We start from the raw sequence: 6,366 nt of genomic DNA on the forward strand, positions 1-6,366 counted from the left end.
CCTCATGTGCAACTCGCAACACCTCCTTTCTATACCCTACCGGCAATACTACTTGATAAACTTCTGCCCACTTTTCATCCGCCTGCATATGTACAGGTCTCCATTTTCTCATCAAGACATCATTTTTATGGTAATAACACTCTGGTATACTCTCAGATTCCTCTACCGTATATGCTCTCTGTTACATCCATTTTATTTCTACATCTTTCTGTTGTAACTCCGCCAATTTTCTTGAACTAAAAATATCCGCCTCATCCTCCATTTATTCTTGTTCTTTTTCAGCCATCTGATCAAAAATCGTTTCTGATAATTGCACTTCAACTTCATCTTCACCCTTTGATTTCTCTTCTTGTCTTAACCTGTGAATTTGCAACCTTGTTACTACACAATCCGGAAAAATCCTAGGATATTCGTCCTTCAACACTTCAGTTGACTGATTTTCCACTGGCTTATCAACCACAGTAGGCATCACTCCCACCTGCGATCCAGCTATATCATTACCCAAGATAAACTGTATTCCTGGACAAGATAGTTTATCTATTACTCCTGCTACCACTTCACCACTCTTCACTGGACTTTCCAACCTTTCCTTATATAATGGAACGCTACTCCTTTCATCCTGAATTCCACATATCACCACCTTTTCTGGCAACATTCTTCCCAATCTACATAATTCCTCATCTCTTACCATTAAAGATTGACTAGCCCCTGTATCTCTTAAAATTGTAACTTATTTACCTGCTCCTCCTGATACACATATACACATGAGTAAACTTAACCCATACAAGTAAATTCTTTAAAGACATCTGGCACCTTCTTAACAATTACTTCTTGAACAGGCTGTACAATTGTTTGCACCTCCTTCGCTTCCCTTGGACTTTTCTTTACCACTCTAACAAACCCCACTGTCTTATCCTGTTTTACCACATCAGCCTTCCCAGTGCTTTTCTTCAACCATCAACACTGTGACTTTACATGGCCTCGTTTATTACAGTGAAAACATCGGAAACTTCCGTTTCTTTTCCATCCTCCTGGATTTCTTTTTTAATCTGAGGTACACTCTCTTTATTGTCTCCCATCAGATCACCTTTACCTTTCCCACTTGAGTATTTCTCATGTCCCCAGTTTCTATCCCTCACCGGCTGAAGCTGATGTCGGAAACCAATCTTTGATTTATGAACTAATTCATAATCATTTGCCATTACCGCAGCTAATCTTGCAGTTTTAACCCTCTGTTCTTCCACATGAGTTCTCACTACACCAGGAATTGAATTTTTAAACTCCTCCAAAAGTATATTTTCTCTGAGAGTTTCATACGTTTGGTCTATTTTCAAAGTCCTTATCCACCTATCAAAATTACTCTGTTTGATCCTTTCAAATTCCATGTATGTTTGACCAAATTCTTTCCTTAAATTTCTAAACCTTTGTCTGTAAGCTTCAGGCACTAGCTCATATGCACTTAAGATGGATTTCTTCACCTCCTCATACGTTGCAGATATCTCCTCCGGTAGTGTTGCAAACACTTCACTAGCTCTACCTACCAGCTTTGTTTGAATCAATAACACCCACATGTCCTGTGGCCATTTCATTTGCTTAGCTACCTTTGCAAATGAAATGAAAAAGGCTTCCACTTCCTTCTTGTCAAACCTTGGCAATGCTTGGACATATTTAAATAGATTCCCACCAAGCCTTCGACTATGACGCTCTTTCTCACTATCCTCATCACTTTCATTCAACTGTACGTTTCCCTTTATGTCTGCCAATTTTAACTAATTGTCATGTTTCATGGCCATTTTCTGAAGTTCAAATTCCCTCTCTTTATCTTTTTCCCTGATCTGTATCTCCCTTTCTTTTTCTTTTTGTTCTGCTAGGGCTATTCTTTCTTTTCTCCTTTCTTCTCTCTTCTTTTCTTTTTCGTCTCTCTCTCTTTCTCTTTCTTTTTCCTCTCTCTCTCTTTCTCTTTCTTTTTCCTCTCTCTCACTCTCGTATTCAAGCCACTTTAATTCTTTCTCATGTTCCATTTGTTTAATTTGCAACTGAATTTTGTGCCATTTCCAATGAGTCAAACTCTATCTCAGGCAACTTTAAATGCTTAACCACCGCCATAATTACCTCATCTTTTCGCATTTTGTCAGGTAATATTAACTGCAATGTTCTTGCCAAATCTAACAGTTTGCTTTTCGTTTCTGTCCGTATAGTACTACGTGTGATATTCTCCACCCCCAAAAACTTCTGAGCCTCTGAAAGAGCCATTGTTCACAACACTCTCCCCACTTAAACTAAAATACCACACCGGAAAAGCAACAATCCTTCACTGTCTTTAAGTTCACAAAAGCCAATCCAATAGATAGACTTTTATCCCCCTCGAGCCCCCAATTGTTATGGGCGAGGCATTTTCAGAACCCCAGAATGTATCATGGAGTTCAACCTACCTCTCCCTTTAATGGATTTTTGCTTTTCCTAGCACACGGCTTGTTCCCTAGGTGTGGGATTACAATTATGGACACGTGGGTTTTTAAACACAACACACTGTTTATTCCATGAACTCAACCTAACATCTTAAATAAACATTGGATCTCTTAACACCCTTTACTTCAAAGATAACTCCGAAAATATTGCAACAGTAAATAATTCCTCAAAATGTTCCTTCAAACTTCCAAGAGACTTAACACCTTTAAACAGAATCACATCAGGTTAAAGGCTTACTTTTATGAGTTTGAATCACGTTAATGATCTAGAGATAGTCTTTCATGGCAGAGATCCAGCTCACTGCAAACACAGACACTCCCAAGCTCTTTTCAAACTGCAAAACTAAACTGCAAAATGGCTGACCTGACTTCAGCTCCACCCACTCTCTGACATCACTGTTTTCTTAAAGGTACATTGCTTAAACATCCATGTCTTGAAGGTACTCTCACATGACATCAGTATTGACTGTTGAAAAGAAAGAACAAAAAAAACAGTTGTTAAAATAGTTGCCTGTTGTTTTCTATCTAAAGCTATTGTTTAAATGCCTGCCCTCATTGGGCATTCCCAAGCTAGCCGCGTTGTAAGGGGGCAGGGCTGCACTCCTCCTGCGCCACGCTGCAGCCTGCGCAGACCGGGGCGCTGGAGGCCCAAGGCTACCGAAGCAAAAGGAAAGTTTGTTGCAATATCCGAGCACAGGTATGTGCGCAGTTTTCTCTATTAAAACCAGCGGCCCATGGATTCCTGCCGCAAGTCGGAGATTACAGGCCATTACCTTCTCCCAAAGGCAATGGGTTTCAAAGAGGGTCCTCGTTAGTCACCTGAAAACATGTTGTTACATGACCAAGATGTGAGTTGTCTAAATTCCCTTAAATAATAAAATGTTGGAAGATAACTTGAGTTTCTGTTTGAATAGAGTGGCACAGTAGCACAATGGTTAGCACTGTTGCTTCAGAGGGCCAGGGTCGCAAGTTCGATTCCCGGCTTGGGTTACTGTCTGTCCATCCGGTCTGCACGTTCTCTCTGTGTCTGCATGGGTTTCCTCCGGGTGCTCCAGTTTCCTCCCAAAAGTCCAGAAAGACGTGCTGTTAGGTGAATTGGACATTCTGAATTCTCCCTCCGTGTACCTGAACAGGCGCTGGAGTGTGGTGACTAGGGGATTTTTACAGTAACTTTACTGCAGTGTTAATGTAAACCTACTTGTGACACAAATAAAGATTATTATTATTATCTCTGAAGTGAGCAGTAACTCCAGGTAAACAGCCTTTCACTATCTGCTACCTTATCATTGAACAGGTGGCAGCAGGAGGAGTTACAATTGCCTGGCCCTCATCCACCCTGTGAACTACTGGATCATTTTCTTCAAGACTAATTCAACTCTATGTCCCTTATCCCCTCATGGGAGCCTAATTTCTGAAAAGACAGGTGACCCTGCGACAGTCAACCGACCTACCCTTGAAAGAATCCCTCCATTTGACTTTTGATCCTGGACTCACGTAATACCATAACTTGTATTTTTGGGGGTTTGGCCCTGCACCCTTTTCTTTCCCTTATCCCTCTTTTACTGTGATTGCAAAATCCTTTTCCTGCGTTTTGTGCGTGTGTGAAATAAACCAACCGTTATTTTATCTTATTTTGGGCAGCATGGTGGTGCAGTGGTTAGCACTGCTGCCTATGGTGCTGAGAACCCGGGTTCGATCCCAGCCCCGAGTCTCTGTGTGGAGTTTGCACATTCTGCCCGTGTCTGCATGGGTTTCACCCCCACAACCCAAAGATGTGCAGGTTAGCTGGTTGGCCACGCAAACTTGCCCCTTAATTGGGAAAACAATTATTGGGTGCACTAAATTTTTAAAATTTTATCTTGAGTTTGCTGTACGAGTTCTTTATAGGGGATTGGAACACTCCAAATTTACCGGTTGAGGGAAATACGCTACCACTACTAAAGGGGAATATGAAAAATCAAAAACACATATCTGTTTAAGGATAGGCAGTGAGAGGAGAAATCAAGGCTATTTACCTTAATCTCTCTCCTATCCGTAACACTCTCCTTCCTGCTCGGCCCCGGCAATCTCACTCTCCTTCCCCCATGGGCCCTGCAGTCTCTCCTTCCAACATGGTCCATGCAATCTCTCTCTCATTCCCCCATGGACTTTGCAATCTCTTCTTGCCCCGTGGGCCTTGCAGTCTCTCCTTCCCCTATAGGCCATGCAGTCTCTACCTCCCACATAGGCCCCGCAGTCTCTCCTTGCCTCATGTGCTCTGCAGTCTCTCCTTTCATGCAGGTTCATTTGGCAGATAGAAAGGCAAATGCAATGTCGAGAGGGCTAGAATACAAGAGCAGGGATGTACTGCTGAAGCTGTAGATCTTCAGAGATCTGTGGACATGAACCCCAAGTTCTCTCTGTTCCTCCACATTCCTCAGAACCCTGCCATTGACCCTGTAATCCACATTCAAATATGTCCTACCAAAATGAATCATTTCGCACTTATCAGGGTTAAACTCCATCTGCCATCTTTAGGCCCAGCTCTGCAACCTATCAATGTCTCTTTGCAGCCTACAACAGCCCTCCATCTCATCCACTACTCCACCAATCTTGGTGTCATCAGCAAATTTACTGACCCACCCTTCAGCCCCCTCCTCCAAGTCATTTATAAAAATCACAAATAGCAGCGGACCCAGCACTGATCCCTGTGGTACACCACTGGTAACTGGTATCCAGTCTGAAAATTTACCATCCACCACCACCCTCTGTCTTCTATGTGATAACCAGTTACTTATCCAATTGGCCAAATTTCCCTCTATCCCACACCTCCTTACTTTCTTCATGAGCCGACCATGGGGATCCTTATCAAACGCCTTACTGAAATCCATGTATAGGACATCAACTGCTCTACCTCATCTGCACACTTAGTTACCTCCTCAAAGAATTCAATCAAATTTGTGAGGTAAGACTTACCCTTCACGAATCTGAGTTGACTATCCCGGATTAAGCTGCGTCTTTCCAAATGGTCATTAATCCTATCCCTCAGGACCCTTTCCATTAACTTACCGACCACCTAAGTAAGACTAACCGGCCTATAATTACTAGGGTCATTCCTATTCCCTTTCTTGAACAGAGGAACAACATTCGCCACTCTCCAGTCCTCGAGCACTATTCCCGTGGACAGTGAGGACCCAAAGATCAAAGCCAAAGGCTCTGCAATCTCATCCCTTGCCTCCCAAAGAATCCTAGGATATATGCCATCTGGCCCAGGGGACTTGTCGACCCTCAGGTATTTCAAAATTGCTTATATATCTTCCCTCAGAATAGCCTACCCGCCTGCATCACATTCTCATCCTCAAAAACATAGCCCCTCTCCTCGGTGAACACTGAAGAAAAGTATTCATTCAACACCTCTCCTATCTCTTCTGACTCCATGCACAAGTTCCCACTACTGTCCTTGACCGGCCCTAACCTCACCCTGGTCATTCTTTTATTTCTCACATAAGAGTAAAAAGCCTTGGGGTTTTGCTTGATCCGACCCGCCAAGGACTTCTCATGCCCCCTCCTAGCTCTCCCAAGCCCTTTTCTTTTTAGCTCATTCCTTACTACTTTGTAACCCTCAAGCGACCCAACTGAACCTTGTTTTCTGATCCTTACATACGCTTCTTTTTGCCTCTTGACAAGACATTCAACCTCTTTTGTGAACCATGGTTCCCTCACACGGCCATTTCCTCCCTGCCTGACAGGGACATACCTATCAAGGACACGCAGTATTTGTTCCTTGAACAAGCTCCACTTTTCATTTGTGCCTTTCCCTGACAGTTTCTGTTCCCATCTTATGCTCCCTAATTCTTGCCTAATCGCATAATAATTACCCCTCCCCAATTATAAACCTTGCCCTACCGTATAGCCCTAT

The sequence above is a fragment of the Scyliorhinus torazame genome, chromosome 3 (assembly GCF_047496885.1).
Source record: "Scyliorhinus torazame isolate Kashiwa2021f chromosome 3, sScyTor2.1, whole genome shotgun sequence".
NCBI lineage: Eukaryota > Metazoa > Chordata > Chondrichthyes > Carcharhiniformes > Scyliorhinidae > Scyliorhinus > Scyliorhinus torazame.